This window comes from Arvicanthis niloticus, chromosome 20 (genome assembly GCF_011762505.2).
Source record: "Arvicanthis niloticus isolate mArvNil1 chromosome 20, mArvNil1.pat.X, whole genome shotgun sequence".
NCBI lineage: Eukaryota > Metazoa > Chordata > Mammalia > Rodentia > Muridae > Arvicanthis > Arvicanthis niloticus.
In genome coordinates, this window is record NC_047677.1 from 3,731,939 (window position 1) to 3,754,706 (window position 22,768).

General features: G+C 36.8%; 1 long non-coding RNA gene across 2 annotated transcripts in view; it reads right to left on the reverse strand.

Annotated features, from left to right (window-relative positions):
• LOC143435168 (uncharacterized) overlaps nucleotides 1-22,768 on the reverse strand; it is a 195,732-nt gene that overhangs the window by 15,429 nt on the left and 157,535 nt on the right. Inside the window, exon 5 of one of the 2 annotated variants that reach the window (XR_013105226.1) lies at nucleotides 14,100-14,857. The exons of the other annotated variant lie outside the window; for it this stretch is intronic. This is a non-coding gene — a long non-coding RNA (uncharacterized LOC143435168). Of the gene's footprint in view, nucleotides 1-14,099; nucleotides 14,858-22,768 lie in introns of those variants that run through there. 2 annotated transcript variants of the gene reach the window in all.

Below are 22,768 nucleotides of genomic sequence, written 5' to 3' on the forward strand. Positions count from 1 at the left end.
AGAGATAGAACAGAGAAAGAAATGTTCTAGACTCAGCCCAAACTGTGTATTCCACAGCATGGTTAGAGCTGTCATTTCATCCTACTAATAGAGAGAATAAAATTGTCACTTGCATTCAACTTTTACCAGTAAAATATTATGAAATGATAAATTTCTATTAGACTAGTGAAAGCCTAATAAAACCGAGTCCTAAAAAGACAAGAGAAAGTGGAGAAAATGGAAGGACAACTAAGCTTCTAGAAACTGTTGCTCATTGACTGATGATTGTCTGGATTCCCCTCATTTTTTGTCTTCATGGCTTTGAAGCAATCAAATCTATTTCTGACCCTCAATTTTTGGTCCTTATAATGACAATTTCTATTCTATTTTTCTTGCAAGACAAATGTTTTCTTTCTAATTACTATTGTGTGTAAGCAGAAATTTTATTTATTTTTTTTTCTTGAGAGAATATCATCTTGCCCTGCACAGAATGATTAGATTGGTGATCTTAGAATACACTTAGTGGTTAACTTGACTCAAACTTTTAAAAAGGTTGGAGAATTCAATGAACCAGCAAGACATGCCTTGAGAACAGATCCTAAGCATCTAGAAGCCTCATAATATACAGGGGAAGACCTATAGAAGAGAAGTGTCCAAAAGATTTTTGAAAATACCTTTCTAAGATCCATCCACCAGAAGTCAAGTGCATGAGTCCCCACTCGGAGCATCTGTGATGCTTGCTAGTAAACTTGACCTTCACTGCATCCTCAGCACTTCCCCTGACTCTCAGTTTTTACTTTTTTTTAGTTGACATAAAGAAAGAATATATTAGTCATGCTTGTATCAATATGTTGTGAAAATCCTGATATTTACAAGTATTGGTGGGAAGAAAATAAAAAATTCCAGAGGTTAATGCATGCAGAAATCTTTTAGACATAATCATGGGTAAAGGCTTTCTAAACATGATTCCAGTGGCACTGGAGCAACAAAGGTGACTCCATGAAATTAAAGATATTTCTCTAAAGCAAAGAAAACAATCACTAGATTGAACAGTCTAGAGAAGGGGAGAGAGTCTTTGCCAATTATACATTTGACAATGATATAATCAATACGGAACTTAAAAATATAATGCCCCTAAATAAATATTCTAATCAGTAGTGGATCAATTAATTGGATAGACAGTATGCAAGGAACAATATACAAATTACCAATGAATATTTGCAAAAGAGTCCAGCCTCCTTAGGCATTGGAGATAAAAACTAAAGTTTCTTTGAGATTTTTTTCATGAGCCTAGTCAGAATGGCTATCATAAAAACAAAATGAAAACCAAACCATATTCTAATGAGAACTTGGAGCTAGTGGATCCTTTTTATACAAAGATGGGAATAGAAATTGTTATTCACTATAGAAATTAATGTAAAGTTCTTCAATATCTAAAATAATTACAATATAATGGGTCCAGCATTCATTTCTGGGATATATCCAAGTATTGTAAGTCAACATATCACAAGAATATATATACATTCATGATTATTGCTGCACAATTCATAATAACCAGGAAATAAAATGAGGTAGCTATCAATAGATAAATGGGACACACATTTGGTACATATACACAATGTAATTTTATTATGCTTTAAAAATTAGTGAAATCATGAAACTTGTAGAAAACAGATGTCTAGAGAACATTATGTTAAGCAACCTGGAAGAACTTTTAAGGATGTATATTACATTTTCTTTCACATGAAAAATCTATATTTAGATATATAAAATAATACATAAAAGTATAGGATATTATATACATTATAATACTAAATATAAGCATTTTAGGTTTTTGTATATAATGAAACAGAAGTAGAAATATGAATGTGGTTGTAATGGTGTAATAGTGTAACAGAAGCAGCGAAGTGAACCAAGAGAACAGTGGAATGCATGTAATAGAAGAACAAAAACACAGACTACTTTGTAGAAAAGAAAGGAGGCAAAAAACCCAAGGGAGGGGGCCAGAGAGTAGCATATAGGTAAATAATTGAAATAAGAACACTCTATGCGGATCTGCTCCCCTCTGGAAACTGAGTCCAGAGGCACCCTAGGAGGGCATGGATCTCAGAGTAGGAGGTAGGAGAACCCGCCCACAGCCCTAGGACTTAGAAGCACAACTGGCAGTAGAGAGCCCCCCCCCAGAGGGCACCTGGCAGCCAGACCCTGCCCCTGGGAGAACCACTCCCCTTTCGCCTCTGGCCCAGATGCCTGTGGCTCGAGCAGTCTTCCAGCTAAACTGCTCCCCTCTGAAAACTGAGTCCAGAGGCACCCTAGCGAAGGCACAGACTGCAGAGCTGCAGAGGCACCCAAGAGAGGTCAAGGACCTTAGAGCTGCAGGCATCCTAGAGAGGACACGGCCCACAGAGCAACAGAGCAGGGACACCATATCATGAAACATCCTAGAGGAGCAACTACATTCAGAACAGCAAACACCTAGCTGGTCTACCACTGTGGAGACTCCATATCCTGAAATATCCTAGAGGAACCACTGAACCCAGAGCAGCTGGAGCTCAGTATCATAGAGTCATCCGGACCCCGAGGAGTTCTGACACAACCAAGATAACTGGAAAGGCAGACTCCAGTCAGAACCAGTGAGTACAAGTAGAACTACAGCTAACCAAATGGCAAAAGGCAAGCGCAGGAATGTAAACAACAGAAACAAACCCAGTTCCCCCACCATAACAAGTCCTGAACACCACATCACACCAGAAAAGCAGGACTCAGAATTAAAATCACTACTCATGATGATGATAGAGGACTTTAAAAAGGACAAAAACAACACTCTCAAAGACTTTGAGGGGAACACAAGTAAACAGGTCGAAGCCCTTAAAGAAATGCAAGAAAAAACAACCAAACAGGTGAAGGAATTACAGAGAACCATCCAGGATCTAAGAGTTGAAGTAGAAACAATAAAGAAATCACAAAGAGAGACTACACTGGAGATACAAAACCTAGGAAGAAGATCAGGAGTCATAGACGAAAGCATCATCAACAGAATACAAGAGATAGAAGAGAGAATTTCATGCGCAGAAGATAGCATGGAAAACATAGACACAACTCTTAAAGAAAATGCAACATGCAAAATATTCTTAACACAAAACATCCAGGAAATCCAGGACACAATGAGAAGACCAAACCTAAGGATAATAGATATAGATATAGATGAAGGTGAAGACTCCCAACTTAAAGGGCCAGTAAATATCTTCAACAAAATTATAGAGGAAAACTTCCCTAACCTCAAGAAAGAGATGTCCTTAAATATACAAGAAGCCTAGAGAACCCCAAATAGACTAGACCAAAAAAGAAACACCTCCTGTCACATAATAATCAAAACATCAAATATACATAACAAAGAGAAGATACTAAAAGCAGTAAGAGAAAAAGGCAAAGTAACATATAAAGGCAGACCTATAAGAATTACACCAGATTTCTTACCAGACACTATAAAAGCCAAAAGATCCTGGACTGATATCATACAGACCCTAAGAGAACACAAATGCCAGCCCAGACCACTATACCCAGCAAAACTCTCAATCAATATTGATGGAGAAACCAAAATATTCCATGACAAATCCAAATGTACACAATATCTCACCACAAATCCAGCACTTCAAAGGATAATTGGTGGAAAACTCCAACACAAGGAGGGAAACTACAACCTAGAAAAAGCAAGACAGTAATCTTCCAACAACCCTAAAAGAAGATAGCTATACAAACATGACTCCACTGCCAATAACAAAAATAACAGGAAACAACATTCATTTTCCTTAATATCTCTTAATATCAATGGACTCAATTCTCCAATACAAAGACATAGGCTATCAGATTGGATACATAAACAGGACCCAACATTTTGTTGCATACAGGAAACGAACCTTTGTGAAAAAGACAGACACTACCTCAGAGTAAAAGGTTGGAAAACAATCTTCCAAGCAAATGGCCCCCCAAAACAAGCTGGAGTAGCAATTCTAATGTCAAATAAAATCGTTTTTCAACCAAAAGTAATCAAAAAAGATAAAGAAGGACACTTCATATTCATCAAACGAAAAATGTACCAAGAGGAACTTGCAATTCTAAACATCTATACTCCAAACGCAAGGGCACCCACATACATAAAAGAAACTTTACTAAAGCTTAAAGCATACATTGCACCTCACACAATAATAAAGTGGGAGATTTCAACACCCCACTCTCAGCTATGGACAGATCGTGGAAACAGAAACTAAACCGAGACACAATGAAACTAACAGAAGTTACGAACCAATTGGACTTAACTGACATCTATAGAACATTCCATCCTAAAACAAAAGAATATAACTTTTTCTCAGCACCTCATGGTACCTTCTCCAAAATAGACCATATAATTAGTCACAAAACAGGCCTCAACAGATACAAAAAGATTGAAATAATCCCTTGTACTCTATCAGACCATCATGGACTAAGACTTGTCTTTGACTTGGACAAAAACAATGGAAAGCCCACATACACGTGGAAACAGAACAATGCTCTACTCAATGATAACTTGGTCAAGGAAGAAATAAAGAAAGAAATTAAAGACTTTTTAGAATTAAATTAAAATGAGGACACATCATATCAAAATTTGTGGGACTCCATGAAAGCAGTACTAAGAGGAAAAATCATAGCTCTAAATCTTAAATCTAAATCTTAAGCTCACAAAAAGAAATGGAAAGAACGTACATTAATAAATTGACAGCACACCTGAAAGCGTTAGAACAAAAAGAAGCTAATATACCCAAGAAGAGTAGACGGCAGGAAATAATCAAACTCAGGGCTGAAATCAACCAAGTTGAAACAAAAAGAACTATACAAAATATCAACAAAACCAGGAGCTGGTTCTTTGAGAAAATCAACAAGATAGACAAACCCTTACCCAGACTAACCAAAGGACACAGAGACAGTACTCAAATTAATAAAATCAGAACTGAAAAGGGAGACATAACAACATAAACAGAGGAAATTTAAAAAATCGTCAGATCCTACTACAAAGGCCTATACTCAACAAAATTGGAAAATCTGGATGAAATGGACAATTTTCTAGATAGATACCAAGTACCAAAGTTAAACGAGGAGCAGATAAAGCATCTAAACAGTCCCATAACCCCTAAAGAAATAGAAGCAGTCAATAAAAACCTCTCCACCAAAATAAGTCCAGGGGCAGATGGTTTTAGTGCAGAATTCTATCAGACCTTCCAGGAAGACCTAATACCAATTATCTTCAAACTATTCCACAGAATAGAAACAGAAGGAACAATACCCAATTTGTTATATGAAGCTACAATTACGCTCATACCTAAGCCTCACAAAGACTCAACAAAGAAGGAGAACTACAGACCAATCTCTCTTATGAATATCGATGGAAAAATACTCAATAAAATTCTCACAAACTGAATTCAACAACACGTCAAAGCAATCATCCATCATGATCAAGTAGGCTTTATCCCAGGAATGCAGGGATGGTTCATTATTCGGAAATCCATCAATGTAATCCACTACATAAATAAACTCAAAGAAAAAAACCACATGATCATCTCACTAGATGCTGAGAAAGCATTTGACAACATACAACATCCCTTCATGTTAAAACTCTTGGAAAGATTAGGAATTCAAGTTCCATACCTAAACATAGTAAAAGCAATATACAGCAAACCAGTAGCCAACATCAAACTAAATGGAGAGAACCTTGAAGCAATCCCACTAAGATCAGGGACTAGACAAAGCTGCCCACTCTCACCCTACCTATTCAATATAGTACTAGAAGTCCTAGCTAGAGTGATTAGACAACAAAAGGAAGTCAAGGGATACAAATAGGGAAGGAAGAAGTAAAAATTTGACTATTTGCAGATGATATGATAGTATACCTAAGTGACCCTAAAACTTCCATCAGAGAACTCCTAAACTTAATGAACAACTTCAGTAAAGTGGCTGGATATAAAATCAACTCAAACAAATCAGTAGCCTTCCTATACTCAAAAGATAAACAGGCTGAGAAAGAAATTATGGAAGTGACACCCTTCACAATAGTTACAAATAATATAAAATATCTTGGAGTGAATCTAACTAAGCAAGTGAAAGATCTGTATGACAAGAACTTCAAGTCTCTGAAGAAAGAAATCGAAGATCTCAGAAGATGGAAAGATCTCCCAGTCTCCTGGATTGGCAGAATTAATATCGTCCATCTTGCCAAAGCAATCTACAGATTCAATGCAATCCCCATCAAAATTCCAAATCAGTTCTTCATAGAGATAGAAATAGCAATTTGCAAATTCATCTGGAATAACAAAAAACCCAGGATAGCGAGAACTATTCTCAACAATAAAAGAACTTCTGGGGGAATCACCATCCCTGACCTCAACCTATACTACAGGGCAGTAGTAATAAAAGCTGCATGGTATTGGTACAGAGACAGGCATGAAGATCAATGGAATAGAACTGAAGATCCAGAAATGAGAGCACACACCTATGGTCACTTGATCTTTGACAAAGGAGCTAAAACTATCCAGTGTGAAAAGGACAGCATTTTCAGCAAATGGTGCTGGTTCAACTGGAGGTCAACATGTAGAAGGATGCAAATCAACCCATTCATATCTCCCTGTACAAAGCTCAAATCCAAGTGGATAAAAGACCTTCACTTAAAACCAGATACACTGAAACTAATAGAAGAGAAGGTGGGGAAGACCCTCGAATACCTAGGCACAGGAAAAAAGTTCCTGAACAGAACACCAGTGGCTTTTGCTCTAAGATCAAGAATTGACAAATGGGACCTCATCAAATTGCAAAGCTTCTGTAAGGCAAAGGACATTGTCAATAAGACAAAATGGCAACCAACAGATTGGGAAAAGATTTTAACCAATCCTACATCCAATAGAGGGCTAATATCCAAGATATACAAAGAACTCAAGAAATTATACTCCAGACAACCATATAACCCTATTAAAAATGGGGTACAGAGCTAAACAAAGAATTCTCATCAGAGGAAACTCAAATGGCTGAGAAGCACCTTACGAAATGCTCCATATCCTTAGTCATCAGGGAAATGCAAATCAAAACAACCCTGAGATACCGCCTCACACCAATCAGAATGGCTAAGATCAAAAACTCAGGTGATAGTAGATGCTGGAGAGGATGTGGAGAAAGAAGAACACTCCTCCATTGTTGGTGGGATTGCTAGCTGCTACAACCACTCTGGAAACCAGTCTGGTGGTTCCTCAGAAAACTGGACATAGCATTACGTGAGGATCCAGCTATAGCACTCCTGGGCATATACCCAGAAGATGCTTCCACATATAATAAAGACATATGCTCCACTATGTTTATAGCAGCCTTATTTATAATAGCCAGAAGCTGGAAAGAACCAAGATGTCCCTCAACAGAGGAATGGATACAAAAAATGTGGTACATCTACACAATGGAGTATTACTCAGCTATTAAAAATAATGAATTCGAAAAATTTTTAGGTAAATGGATGGATCTAGAAATTATCATCTTGAGTGAGTAAACCCAATCACAAAAGAACACATGTGGTATTTACTCACTGTTAAGTGGATGTTAGCCCAAAAGCTTGGATTAGCGAAGACTCAACCCGCAGACCACATGAAGCTCATGAAGAAGGAAGACCAAGAGGGGATGCCTCAGTTCTACTTAGAACGAGTAACCAAAATGCTCAAGGGAGCATATATGGAAACAAAACATGGGACAGAAACTGAAGGAGACCATTCCACCTGGGTATTCATCCCATGTACAGCCACTTAAGCTAAACACTGTTGTGGATGGCTGGAAGTGCATGATGTCAAGAACATTATATAGCTGTCTCCTTAGAGGTCTGCCAAAGACTAACACACTCAGAGGACGATGCTCACAGTTAACCACTGATATGATCAGGGGTTTCCCAATGGAGAACTTAGAGAGAGGACTGAAGGAGCAGAAAGGGTTTGTGACCCCAGGAGGAAAGCAACAATACCAAACAACCAGAGCCCCCTCCCCCACAGGGTCTAAACCACCAGCCTGGGAACACATAGGGAGGGACCCAAGACTCCAGTGGTATATGTAGGGGAAGATGGCCTTGTTGGGGATAGGTGGGAGAGGAATTTCTTGGTCCCATAAAAATATAAACACAGAGTGGGTCAGGAATGTGAGGGTGGGGAGGGGATAATGGGGGGGGGTAGGTGCAGTCACTGCCTCATAGAAGCATGAGGAGAGGGATGGGATAGGAGGTTTCTGGGTGGTGGGAGGAAGTGGTGTAAGGGGATAAAATCTGAAATGTAAATATTACAACCAATTTTAAAAAGGGGGAAAAACAGAAAAGTTGTTAGAACCAACATCTTTAAAAATTGTCAGCCCACTAGGGGGGGAAATTTTTTTTTCTTGATACTAAAACTTGTTCTGAGAATTGTATATTGCAGAATACACAGCCTTGGTGTATCTACTCATCAAGCAAGCAGAGCAGACCTGCTCGAACCTTTGATGTCTTGGAATTCCAGCTGGATATAGTGAAGACATGGCATCAGAGGCTTATCAATTTACTCTTCCCCCTGTCCCTCTTCTAATATCTCAATGCCTGTAACCAGCTTGAAGAAGTTAATGAAGAGTCTGCACCCTTATTCCCTGGGCTTGGGGACTGAGGTGGTTAATATTGAGCTGTCTTTCTAGGGAAAAGTAGTGGTTTTGTTGGAACAGGGAAGATCAGCAAGGATTTATTGCATAGCCATAACCTATTGGTAGAAATATGTATGATTGTAATTAAGATAAAATTATAATTTCTTAAATGGTACAAAATTTACTTTGATTTCAAATTCAAGGTTTTCATTGGTACAAGTTTCTTATTGATATAAAAGTGAGATTAATATTGTTACTCTCATAGGCATTGTGCCTATACAACACATTTTAAAAAAAAGGCTTAGACCCAATCCTTCTTTAACTTTTTTTAACTGATTTGAGATGCTTAGCCTGTGAGTTAAAGGCCTATAGCAAGTTCATGGCTCTGAGTTTATTGTTAGAGTATTTTCTATATTTTATTTTGAATTAGCTGAAAGGATTTAACAGACAACAGTCTAGATTGCCTTACATAGATAGGTGGTTTTCAAAAAGTCAGAATTCCACACAATTGATGTTACAAACATTTCTGTATTAATGTTCATTTTGATTAGAGACCTGTCTGCTCCTGACAGCTTCCTGTCTTGGATTCTAAGAAGAAATTGAGCATATTTGGAGTTACTCTAGTGGTGGTGAGACAGCCACTAGGTAAGAATTGCCTCTTTTCATCTACAGACAAATTACTGTCCAGAAAAGGACACACTTGTGGAATAGTTGACTGATTATATCTGCCAAGACAAAGTAATCAGCCCTTAATAATTCTGCATCACTATGTCTGTCAGATGATCCTGGGCCAGAAGTCTGAAGATCAGATGCTCCAAAGTTCTGTAGTATAGGGACTGTCCAGGTGCTCAGCGGTCTCTATAAATTGGCTAAGTTTTAGAAGCTATGCTTTGTGCTTCCCATAATTTCAGTTAACTCAGTCATTCGGGATTTCTGATGGGGATGAAGACTTATAGCCTCATAGCCAATCCTGGCTATTTACTTTGAGAGAAAGGGTTTGAAAGGATGGTTTTCAGCTGACATTCATTCTAAAGCCAAGAAAAAAAAAGCCAGGTTCAGAACTAAGTCTTTTAGTTAGGAGAGATGACAGAGGTTCTGATTAGTCAACAAAATGATGGACTGGGTATTAGGTCTATCTGTACCTTACTGACACAAATTGGTATAGTTATGCTCTAATTGTATTTTGGGAGATATGTAGGAGGAGCTAAGGTGGGAGGAGTAAGGAGTGGAAGAGGAGGACTAAGAAGTAGAGGAGCTAGGAGATGAGAGGTGGAGGAAGACATGGAGGCAGATGTTCCTGTGTCTCTGCCAGTCTAAAATAGTTGGTGTTTCTAGGTTGGGTATTGGGTTACACTTCTGATTGTATGGGCGTCTTGTTATTGAGCATCACCAAACTTATAAAGCCTTTGATTAACATTAAAATAAATTGTATAAAAGTAAAAAGGAGGAGTGGGGATGGGATAGGGGTTTTCTAGGGAGGGGAAATGGGGAAAAGGGATGGCATCTGAAATGTAAATAAAATATCCAATAAAAAAGAAATAAAAATAAATAGAATACTAAAAAATAAATAAAATCTGAAAGGAAACCATAGAGGTGTAGCCACTTGCACATATCATTCCCTCAGAGTCTTTGACTCTGAGTCAAATACATCACACTCAGTATGATGATTGGAAACTTCATTCACATAAGGCTGAGTCCAAATTTCTTTCAGTTTCTGTTTTTGCATGTCTGGAACAGAGCCCCACTTCATGCCTAACCAGTTTTCAAGTGGCACTGATGTTCCTGAAACACACTGGGGAGACTGGTATAGTGCCTTACATGATGGAAAATGATGTTGTGTTAGACAGTACCTAGGACAAACTCTAACAATAATACGTAGAAAAATGCAAAAGATAGTATAGTAAATGAAGCAATCAGACAGCAGGATGACACTTCATTCCAGGAAAGATCTTACATTGCCATTCTTTTGAGAAGATGGCGAGACCTGATGGGCTGTCTAAAAATTTGGTTTTAGTATTGAGACTGAAGAGAACACACACATACACACATACACACACACACACACACACACACACACACACACACCCCTTCAATGTTGTATTAGTCATATAACATCACTTTCTAGGAAGAGCAAGGCAAACTTCCAAGATGATCCAAAAATGAATTGAGAGAAAACTGGAACTTTGTAAAACCGCAGTATGGGATTAGATAATTTCTACAACACAAACAAACAAAGAAACAAGCAAACATCTCTCTAGTGAGTTCCATTTGGATATATTGTAGCCATTCATGTGATGTATGAACTTTCTTAGCTTTATACAACCTTGATCCTAGGAACTCTCTAAGTGTGCAAAGATTCTTAGAGATGGGTAAATGTCCTCAAACTGGCAAAGGGCCAAGGACAGGGAAACTGCTCAGTCTAGTAGAAGGCTTATTTAAAAAATCTGGAGGGGTCTGTGCCTTCAAATTTTAATACAGCAGGGAAGATGTGCTTCCCATGTTATGCTTGTGTGGTGGCACTTTCATTATGTAGTATTCTGGACATATAAATAGTCACTGGCTTCACATTTCTGAGTCTCTGTATGCAGAAAAGCCTAGTATATGGTCTAGTATATGGCTATCAAATGTGGTTATAGTGACATACAACACACAGATGAGGAAGAAAGTTTTTTACACCAGAAGGCTACTAATAAGTCACAGTAATTGCAGGTGATCACATTAGAATGGGGTTGAGGTTTCCAAGCTTCTATAAATGACTCTGGAGAGAATGGTATGGAAAAGTAGGCATTTGTTTCCTATAGATGTTGCTATAGATTCCAAGGCAAGGGAAATAGTCCAGTGAAAAAAAAGCACTTTCCCATGGGCTTAGTGATGTAAGATCATGTCTCAAGCATCCATGTAAAAGCTGGAGTGGCTACACATGCCTGTAATCCCAACACTTGGTGGAGTAGAGACAAGCAAATCGTAGAATAACACTGGCCAGTGACTTAGGATAGTTCAGTGGGAGACCCCATTTTAAGAGCATAAGGGAGACAGCAAAAGAGGAGGACAACTTATGTCTGCCTATGACTTCCAAACACTATCATAAGTATACATATCTGGAAATTCATATAAGAACAATATTTAATAGTTCCAAAATAAAATAAATGGCTTCCCTTACATAGTTTTCAGTTAGGTCCTATTAACTAATGTCATGATGGAGTGAAAAATCAGTGCACCCTAGAGAGTATTAGAACTGATTCTGAATCTATTGTAGAGGTACATTTTATGTACCTTTTATATTTTTATTCCATCGATTACTTTACAAAAAGTATGAGCCCTAACTAGATCCACTATCTTTACTCTCTTTTGGTTCTTTCTATTTCCTATGCCAGTATTTAGGGTTTTTCTGACTGAATCAATTCCTCGCTCCTTCTCTTCCTTCCTTTTTCTTTTCTTCTTTACTTTCTTTCTTACTTCCCTTTTAAACTTGGTATTCATTAGATGCTCCTTGAATGAAGAGTTCTCTCTATCCTGCACATGTTTAGAACTGTTTTCCTTTAAAGTAGTCTTTAAAGTTTTCCTTTAAAGTGGTCTCACACTTTTTATACAGCAGTGATTTCTTTACTGGGGTTGAGGAACTTTGAACTTAAATTGTGCTTCAAACAATCCTTCGGGTTTTGTATAATCAAAAGGGATTTAGTTTTCTCTTATGCCTCAACAGATCTGTATCTTTCTAGTAACAAAGGTATAGATAGCTACATTTAAAATACTTTTTTAGTGTTCTAGTAAACTGTCCTGTCTTACACACATAACTGCAGGATGCAGCATAATCACTCCTGAGAGCACCAGACAGGAATTTAAAGAGGAAATGGAAAAAAGGAGTTAAAGTAAAAATAACATTTATTGATCAAGTCATAAGGAGTCATATTAGTATCAATTTAACTAAAATTAAATATAATACAATTCTGTCTGTGTAGACACATGAAGTTTAAGTGAAATTGTCCCATCTGTGCTTATAATACTCCCCCAAGAGCCATTGACCTTCTTAAAAAAGAATCCCCTGAGAAGCCCCACTTTGTCTATGGTCACACTGTTGAGAAAGAAATGGCATTAAGAGTGGTTTCGTGTCTGTCTGACCACAAGTGACTACTTTCTTTTTTGTCAGCCCAAGCGAACACATGGCATTACACAGTTTCTCTTATTGCTATGCATTACTAACTAGATCCACTATCTTTACCCTCTTTTGGTTCTTTCTACCACCAGCCTGGGAGCACAAAGGGGGGGACCCATGACTCCAGCGGTATATGTAGGAGAGGATGGCCTTGTTGGGCATAGGTGGGAGAGAAGATTCTTGGTCCCATGAAAAACGAACACGGGGGGGGGGAGGTGGGCAATGTGATGCTGGGGAGGGGGTAGTGGGGGCGGGAGGTAGGTGGGGGCACAGCCTCATAGAAGCATGAGGAGGGGGGATGGAATAGGAGGTTTCTGGGTGGTGGGAGGAAGTGGAGTAAGGGGATAAAGTCTGAAATGCTATATATTAAATTAAAAAAAGCAAGAATTAATCTGATAAAGATGGTTATAAATAAACATGATAAGTATAACCCCCGCAAAAAGAAAGAAATATCTTTTAGTTTGAGACTTCATTTTCCATATATGCTGGTTTTCAAAGAAATCAAATAAAGAGAATAACTGCACAAAGATTGCATTTGGGAATTCCATGCATTTTAGGTTTGTGCATGTGTTGTTAGAATCTCAGTAGTCACTGTTTTTGACTCATACCTCAACTGTTTGTGAGTTTGGGGTTTTTTGTTTTGTTTTGTTTTGTTTTGTTTTATTTGGGTTTTTTTGTTGTTGTTGCTTTGGGAATGATGAATTGAAACTTCATTTATTAAACTTCTGTCACTGGTTAATTATATGTATAGTCTCATTAAATTTTTTTTTATCTCAGTGATTCAATAACTTATTTTGCAAGATTGTATAGCTCCCTCTGTTTAATCTCACTCAAATGGATTTTCTGTCACAGTGGAAGAGGAATTTGGAAGTAAAAGCTAATATTAGTTACTCTGCTTTTTTTAACTTTTGTTAAGACTCTGCATATTGAGACTTTAAAGATATTACACAACTCTTTTGTAATTATTTCCTACATTCTATCTAATTACATTTTAAAACCATGATATAAGTCTACAAAATTCTATCTGCATTAAAATCACAGTAGATGCCAGTCTATATGTATCCAAAATAACACTGACACCCTGTTCTCATTTAAACCATATAAAGGATCAAATTGAATGTGCAACTAAACAAATACATGTAAGGCTTAATAAATGGCTCAGTAATAATGACCAGAGGTTTGTGTAAAATAATCAAAGAAGAAAACCAATTAAACATGTCTTTTTCTTAAAGAATCATTCAACACACTTAAAATAATGTTGCTATCAAGTGACAATAATCAAAACTTTGTGTCATCACTATAGTATGCATATATAGTCAAAGATTAGAGGTGACACAGTTAGGAATAAGTGTGTTTTATTTTTTTTTGGAATGACTCATACCACCTCAATAATGCAATGATTTTTTTTTTTTTTGGCCTAGTTTTAATATGGAGTAATGGAATTTAGCTAATTGTGTTATGACCATTCTTTGTACTTTATCATTGTCTCCAGGACACAACTGTATCTAAATTAACTTTATTTCTCTGTTTAAAAACATTATGTTTTTGTTATCAGGAAGTAACTAAAAATATTAAAAGCATGTTAGGGACCTGGATTCTAATCACAACTCAGGCATCATTTGCTATGACACTTCTTAAAGCTATAAAACAAAACCTTGTACACTCTTCACATTTTGTTCCCATACATCTTATCATTTCTTGGCTTTAAGACACAGTGCTTCATCTCAGAACCACTGTCAGGCCACTTCTCATACATTCACAAATTTCCTTTGGTAGATTAAGATCTGAACCTGTTGTAGTATAGCACAATCTTCAGTGAAACAACTTGATTGTAACGATCCTATATCAGAATTTGTTCATGACTAAATCAATGAGGCATATCTCTTCCATGAAAAGAATTCAATTTCAAACCATATCTTCCTGGATAACATTCTGAGTATCAACTTTTATTTATAATGATTTTTCTTTTAAAGACAAGGTTTCTCTGTGCAGCCCTGGATGTCTTGAAATTCACTCTGTAGAACAGCTGCCCTTGAACTCAGAGATCTTCCTGCTTCTGCCACCCAAGTGCTGCAATTAAAGGCATTTATAATCAATTTTTACATTATAAAGTTAAAACTGTAAAACATTGTATTCTGATAACATCAATATATATTTCTGAAAACTAGAGATTCAGCAGAGTAGGGAGTCATGATTCTCATAATAAGCATCTTGCTGTCCAGTGACTAAATGGATAATACTCTGTGTGTGTGATACTTCTTCATGTATATCTGATACTTTGGGAAAGGATATATCATGAGAAAAGTGGGTTGCTTCTGGGATGGGGAAATTTTCCTAAAATATGGGTAGATGTTTGTGGTTGAAGAAGACAAAAGTTGGTGTTTAAGTAAAATCAAGAACTGCATTCATTAATGTCAGAAGGTATTGATAAAATGATTCAATGTCAATATGGGACCATTTTAGGAACAGAAGCCTCAACTCCCCGAAGAGAATTTATAGGTAGAAAAACTGAATAGATGCCATGGTGAAATTATAAGGAGCCATGAATATAATCCTAAGGAATTTAAAATGTCCAACAGCAATAGTGAACATAATGACTGGTATTTAATCAAAGGCGTATGTTCATATACTATAGACTTTTCAGCCTTAACCTTGTATCAGCGTGGAATACAAATGATATATTCGGTCTTGGTGGAAACAGAAAGAAAAATTAAAAGACAAATGATGTCTTTCAGACATAAAATCCTAAGAGACTGTAATATGACAACGGTGGAGACAGTGTGGAAAGGGGCATACTGGGACATAATGAAAATATAATTGCCATCATTGGCAATAAATTAAATTTATCAGCAAAAAGGTAGAATAAAAACTAAATCCAGAATTTGTCCAGTTTTATGTTATCTCTGTAGTGCTGTGTTGCACTGAACTGTGGATAATGAAAAAACATAAATGGAAGCACAAGATAAGGTCACCAAATACAGCTTTCTAAATGGTAAACTGGAAATTACCCATGGAGTCCCTACAGATATGGTTTTTGTATGGATGGAAATGCAGGGCGTGTGACTGATCTTACATACAGATAGAGAGTGAACCATTTGCCCTGAAACATCTGGAGAAATTGTGAGTAGAGTATCTGATTCTTTCCTATTCATTACATTGAGTATTCTAAGCATCGTTTATAATGACAATAATGCTCCCTTTAGTAAATTCAGAACCTGAAAATCCTCATCATTTTTGGTAAGTGAGAAATAATTTAAAACCAAGTTGAATAGTGAGATCCTGGCAGCTTTGCCCTCTTGTGTGTGCCATGTGAGGTATCATATAGTGGCCTCAGTACTATGTGTAGAAGTAAAGAGGAACATGTGTCAGATCCTGTAAGATTATTGGTATTTAGTGAGAGGATGCATATGAAATATTAGTCTATCTATATACGGACTAAATAAATCTGTGGGTAAATAAAATTATATGGAAGTCTCTTCATAAACAGCAATGAATATAGATTGCAATAATTTAAAAATGAGGAGTAAAATCTTTACTCTAGTGAATACTAATCTACAATGACAAATCCTATGTATTGTGAAGCATATTCATATAATGTGTTGTATAGAGAAAATTTCTTATAAGCATCGCCTGTCAATAAAAATGCTTATGACCAATGAAGTTAAGCAGAAAATAGAGGGTGGAATATTTTGTGAAGAGATTGAATTCTGGGATGCAGACAAATATGGATTCCTGCCCTCCCTCCCCACCCCCAACCCCCCAGGAAATAAAGGAGGACAGATGTATAAGAGCTGAGGAGAGGGACCCAGTCACTAGGCAGAACTTAGAAAAGAATATGGGATAATTAACTTCTGAGCTAGTCTGGGAAGTATTAAGGCTTTTAGTCCAGGTGTTTGTAAATTTAACTGAGTTTCAGAGTAATTATTTCTAGGAACAGGGGTGTGGGAAGAAAAACGTACACATTTTACAATGTTGCTAAAGGCAGGAGCTGGGGAAAGAAAAAGTCATGTGGGGTCCTTGGTCTTATTTGTGAGAGAATTCTGCTAGCCTATCATTGATAATTTATACATCTGTGTTTACTAGAGTATCCCCATTTCTAAAAAATTCTGTAATCTTTTATCATAATCTAGTCATTATCCCCCTCCCAGTCCACCCTCCTACTGCTCCCCATCCTACTTCTCTGTCCTCTATCTCTAAGAGGATGTCCCCACCCTACCAAGCCCACAACCCCAGATGGCCCCATTCCCTGAGGCCTCAATTCCCTGGAGGGTTAGGTGCTTCTTCTTGCATTGAATCCAGACCAGGCAGTCCTCTGCTGTATATGTGTTGGGGGTTGGCCTTTGAGAAAATCAACAAGATAGATAAACCCTTAGTCAAACTAGCTAAAGGGCCAAGAGACAACATCCAAATTAAGAAAATCAGAAATGAAATGGGAAACATAAACAGAGGAAATTAAAAAAATCTCCAGTTCCTACTACCAAGGCCTACATTCAACAAAACAGGAAAATCTAGATGAAATAGATGATTTTCTAGACAGATACCATGTACCAAAGTTAAATCAAGAGAAGGTAAACTGTCTAAATAGGTCCATATCACCTAAGGAAATTGAAGTCATTAAAAACCTCCCAACCCAAAAAAGCCCAGGGCCAGATAGCTTTAGTGCAGAATTATACCAGACCTTCAAAGAAGATATAATACCAACACTCCTCAAACTATTCCATAAAATAGAAACAGAAGGAACAATACCTAATTCATTCTCTGAAGCCACAATTGCTCTGATACCTAAACCACACAAGGACCCAATTGAAAATATGTTTAATCTCTGGGTTTTAGGTAATCATATTTTAAAAGACATTGAAAAGTTTTCTGTATAATTTTTAAATGGGTTTGTTGAGCTTCTGAACTATATTATTGATTTGCCTTTTCATAAATCTTAGTTAAAATTTTTATGTTTACTTTTCATAAATATTTTCTTCTAGTGTGCACATAATTCATCTGGTTAGAAGTCTACCAGTGTGTAGATACATGGATACGTGTGTTTGTGTGCATGTGGAGGCTATATGTAAACCTTGTGATTCATTTTTATTTTCTTTCCTTTTTCTTTCACAGCTAAAGCATTTAAAATGTTAATAAAATAAAATTTGATATTTGTATTGATTATTTTATTTGTATTGTACCTAAAGTATCATGAGTAAGCCTAACGTTATCTTGACCTCTGTTTTAAAACTGCAGTGTTAGCACTTTGTGCTTATGATTCATCTGCTTTGTGTTAATTATTATTGACTCTATTCATATCTATTTTTACATGTAGATTCTTGACATCACTTATTTTTATTGTTTCCATTTTTCTCTCTCATCCTTCTTCTAGATTGCTTAACCTAACACAAAATTATAAAGCCACATAAAAGTACTTCTCTGCTTATTCTAACATCTTTGTCAGTTATACATCTGTTATGATTGACTGGTTTTAATTTTTCATTATGGGATGAATTACCCTACCTCTCTCACATCTGAAAGTGTTAGTTGGTGATAAGAAAATGAATTTTGGTTTTTTTTTTTTGGTGCTAAATATTCTCAGTTTGTATAAATGTTGTGGCACTATTTTTTTTCCATGCTGTTGAGCTGCAAGTGATGCAGCTCTTTAAAGTCACGATTTTATAATTTTTAATTAAAATTAATTAGTTTATACCCCTAATTAGGCACAAGGCTAAAATCTGCTTTTAGTTTCTGAATTATGTTACCCTTTGAAATAAAGAAGACAAATTATTTCTGATTCTTCTAGTGCCTATGTATTATGACTCTTCCAGTGTACCTGAAAACGTAATGCTTAAGTGCTTACCAGTCAATCCTGATGAACTCTAGAATTTATAAAAAAAAAAAAAAGTCTGAAGAGAAAACTGACTTCACAGAGCTGTCATCTGACATCCAGAAATAAGCCATGATATAACCATTTACACAGACACATACACATACACACACATACACACACACACACACACACACACACACACACACACACTTAATTTCTAAAGAATTAGAAGGTGAATGTTGGGAAGACAATATTTCTTTTTAGACTCACAAGATAGAGTTTTTACTGTTCTTTTTGTTAACCCACAGAGGTCATGCTTTTCTGATCCTGGAGTAGATTTTTACTGTGCACGTCATGATCAGCACTCTGCTAATAACTATAATGCATGGGAAACAGATAACTTGCCTTCACTCTCGAGGCTCTGGCCCATAAACCACTCTAATAACTTAATAAAACATCTCTATACTATCGATATTCATTTCTATCAGTTTTGTTCCTCTAGTGATCCCTGAAAATATATTATTGTTTGGAGTAGTGGGTTCTCAGGCATGCATAGCATACTTTGCTGACTTGATTATATTGACTCTCCAAACCCTTCTCTAATTGCTCCTACCATACATATATATGTACATATATTTAAATGTATGTATACACATATACATATATATGGTCTAAGATCCTCAAGAGAGAAAACTGTTTTTGTCTTTTTTCTAAGTATGTCTCATCAGATTATCATCATGAGTTGTGTGTGTGTTTTTCTGCAAATAACATAATTTCATTATTCTTTCTGTTTAAAGCTCCATTGCATATAAATATCATCTTTTCTTCATTCATTTTCCTACTGATGGACATTTAGGCAATTTCTATAGCTTGAGTCTTGTGAATAATGATGCTTTTTGTTTTCTTTTCAGTACTAGAGTTTGAATCTAGGGCTTTATGCATGCTGAGCAAGCATTATAATACTGAGATGACCCCCAGCCACTTTTTCCTTTTTATCTTTCACATTTTTCTTTTTTCCTTTCTTTCTTTCTCTCTTCCTTTCTCTCTCTCTCTCTCTCTCTCTCTCTCTCTCTCTCTCTCTCTCTCTGCTTCTCTCTCTCTGTCTCTCTTTTTTCTCCCTCCCTCCCTCCTTTCCCCACTTCTCTGAGTTTATTCAGAGCCTTGCCTTGAAGCTACAATGTATTCTAAGAGGGTATTGAAGTTCTGAACCTCTTAATCTACAAGCAGTAGAAATTTCAGGCATGCAATTTTTTGTACTATGGCACATTGGTTCTTATATAATCACGTTTGTAGATTATGCTATGTTCTTTAAGGTAACACTTGAACCATTGAAAATAATTCTTAAGAAGTGTTCAGCAAATGTATTCTTATAGTCATTTTGTATGCATATTTTCACACTGGATGAGAGAATTTAAAGATTAATGGATTAAATTGTTTTTAAAGATTTTTACTACTTAAGTAGAAAAGATTTTTAAAATCCCCCTACAAGCATCTTTCTATTTTAAAGGACACTTAACTATTTATTGCCACATTTAATAGTAAAAATTGATTCTGTGAGTGAGAGAATACATGATACACACTATGTATATGATGTTATGTGTATGATTTCCATACTCTTTGGTATGGATATGTGCACATACATTATTTTACATACAAATGTCAGAGGTTTATGTTATACATCTTGCCTTGATTGCTCTTTCCCTGTGCTTGTGAGACAAGGTCTTTAATAGAACATAAAACTCATTATTTCAACTGAACTAATTGGCTAGTGAGCCTCAGAGATCTCTGCCTTCTTGCCATTCTTTCCATCTATTGGGCACCAGACTTATGAGCATGTTATGAGGGATCTGGTTTTTTTCATGTGGGGTCTGGAGATCTATACTCAGCTTCTTCTGTTTGTACAGCAGTCTGTTTATCAGCGGTGCCCTGAAAAATAAGACTCGTAAGTACAATCCTATTTTTGATGTGAGTAATGTTAATTAAAACAACCATTAGAAAATGGTATGGCATCCAGGTTTGAGATTCACATTCATAGAAAATATTTATTAAAGTATGTTCTATTGTTAAAGCCAGAGAATAAGCATCATTTTAGAGGAACAAGTAGGCCATAGACAAGAACTAATCCTATAAAGCAGATACCTCAGTTTCCAATACTGCATCACCTTGAAGGCTACAGTGTCTGTTGTATCAGTATGTTCAGATTCATCTCCTTTCCCTTTTCAGAATGTGGAACTACATGAACGTTGACTGTGGAGCATGCAGACATTGTACCCCATGGGGGTTGTTACAACTGAAATATCATGGACTGGGCCCTTTTAAACCTTCAAATTTTATTTCTCACTTAGGGATGTTGAAAACCCCAAGATTAAAAAGTCATCAGGGGGTTCTGGTTGGTTAATATTATTGTTCTTTCTATGGGGTTGCAAACTTTTTCAGCTCCTTCAGTTCTTTCTCTAACTCCTCCATGGGAGACCTCATTGGGAACCCATGCTCAGTCCAAAGATTGGCTGCCAGCATCCGTCCCAGGGTGGGGAAGCAGGAGTGGGTGGGTGGGTGGGGAAACACCCTCCTAGAAGCAGGGAAGGGGAGATGATATAAGAGGCTTCAGGGAAGGGGACTAGGAAAGAGGATAACATTTGAAATGTAAATAAAGAAAATATCCTATAAACAAAAAGAAAGAAAGTTAAAAAAAAAAAAAAAGCCAGCCTATGAATACCTAGTTTTACAACTCCTTCATTCACAAAAATGTCTTTTTGGTGTCTGGATCACCTGTGTTGGAATGAACAAGGAAGTGCCTTTCATAGGAACATAAATTCTACTAATGTGATCTTTACCTTTTCTTTAATGTCTTAAATTTCCATAATTAACATACAAATGCTTTTTTGTTTTCTTTTTTACTTTTATCTGTGAAAAACATATTAAAAGACAATTTTCAAATGATAAAAATACCTCTAATTGTGGAAAATTCCTCATTATTTTCTGACGATGACTTCATGGACATAGTAAATTGTGGGTAGAGTGGCTGGGAATGCAGAAAGTTCCTCCAGGTGGGAAGTTAAATGGCTTTATTGGCATGACTTGAGTCTGGATGTGCACCCTTGTGGGAGGGAAAGAGGGGGTTGGGGAAGAATGCTTAATTGCCTCTGCCCTCTGGCCTTCAGGCATCTCATTAGTATGTAAATATCTCTAGGGCCTGAGGCCTGTCTGTAGTCACGCCCTCTACCTGTGGTCTTTGGTCAGGGCTTCATTGCCCTGAATGTGACTGAACAGTACAGGTCAATGGAGTTCCACACCACAGTGTTAGAAGCCTGGATTCTGGGAGCTAGGTGGAATAGATAGATGCCTGTCCCTTACAGGCAATGGACACCTGTTGGGTCTCCAGGCTTTCCAGCCCTTTCACGGCCCTACAGTAAATAAAATTAAAACGAAGGGAAATGGTTTTTCTTATGCTTAAGTGGCTTCTTCCAGTGCTTTATGTACCTTAGAATATTTGAAATTATTAAGTATTTGTTGCCCTAATCTATGTACCCAGATTACTAGCTTCTAGAAATATAATATTTCAATATAGCATCACCATTCTTATGGACTTTATGCAATGAAAACTCACATTTTTTTTTATCTTTAGAGTCAAACGGCATTTTATGTCAGTACCAGAATAAGAACAACTCCATGTCAGTGCTTATATCTGTGAAAAGGACAAATCTGGAGTCATGTGAATATAAGACCTTCTCTCATCTCTTTTGGGATGTATTTACCCCTTGAAAGTCTCATATATTTACAGAATATGTGTTGATCATATCCCTCAACAATCACCCTATTCCCACTCTTCTCAGTGTCACACATCGTCTTCCAAGCTTCACAAGCTATTTTAACTCTTATTTTTATGATGTTGTTATTAATAACCTCTTGGGTTATTAATGTTTCCCATATGTGCATGGAGGTGTGGCCATCCACTGAGATGTAAGAAACTAACCAATAGAAAAATAATTGCAAAGAAAATGATTCTCTCTCCCTCTGCAGCCAGCAAGAGGAAATGATAATAAAGAGAGTAGGGGTAGAATAGTTCAAGCATAGAGGATCCTGTGGAATGCAGAGCTGAGACATTAGTGGAAAGCTTAAATGAAATGAAGGTACATGGAAAAGCTACATGAAAACCTACAATTTTCCAACCC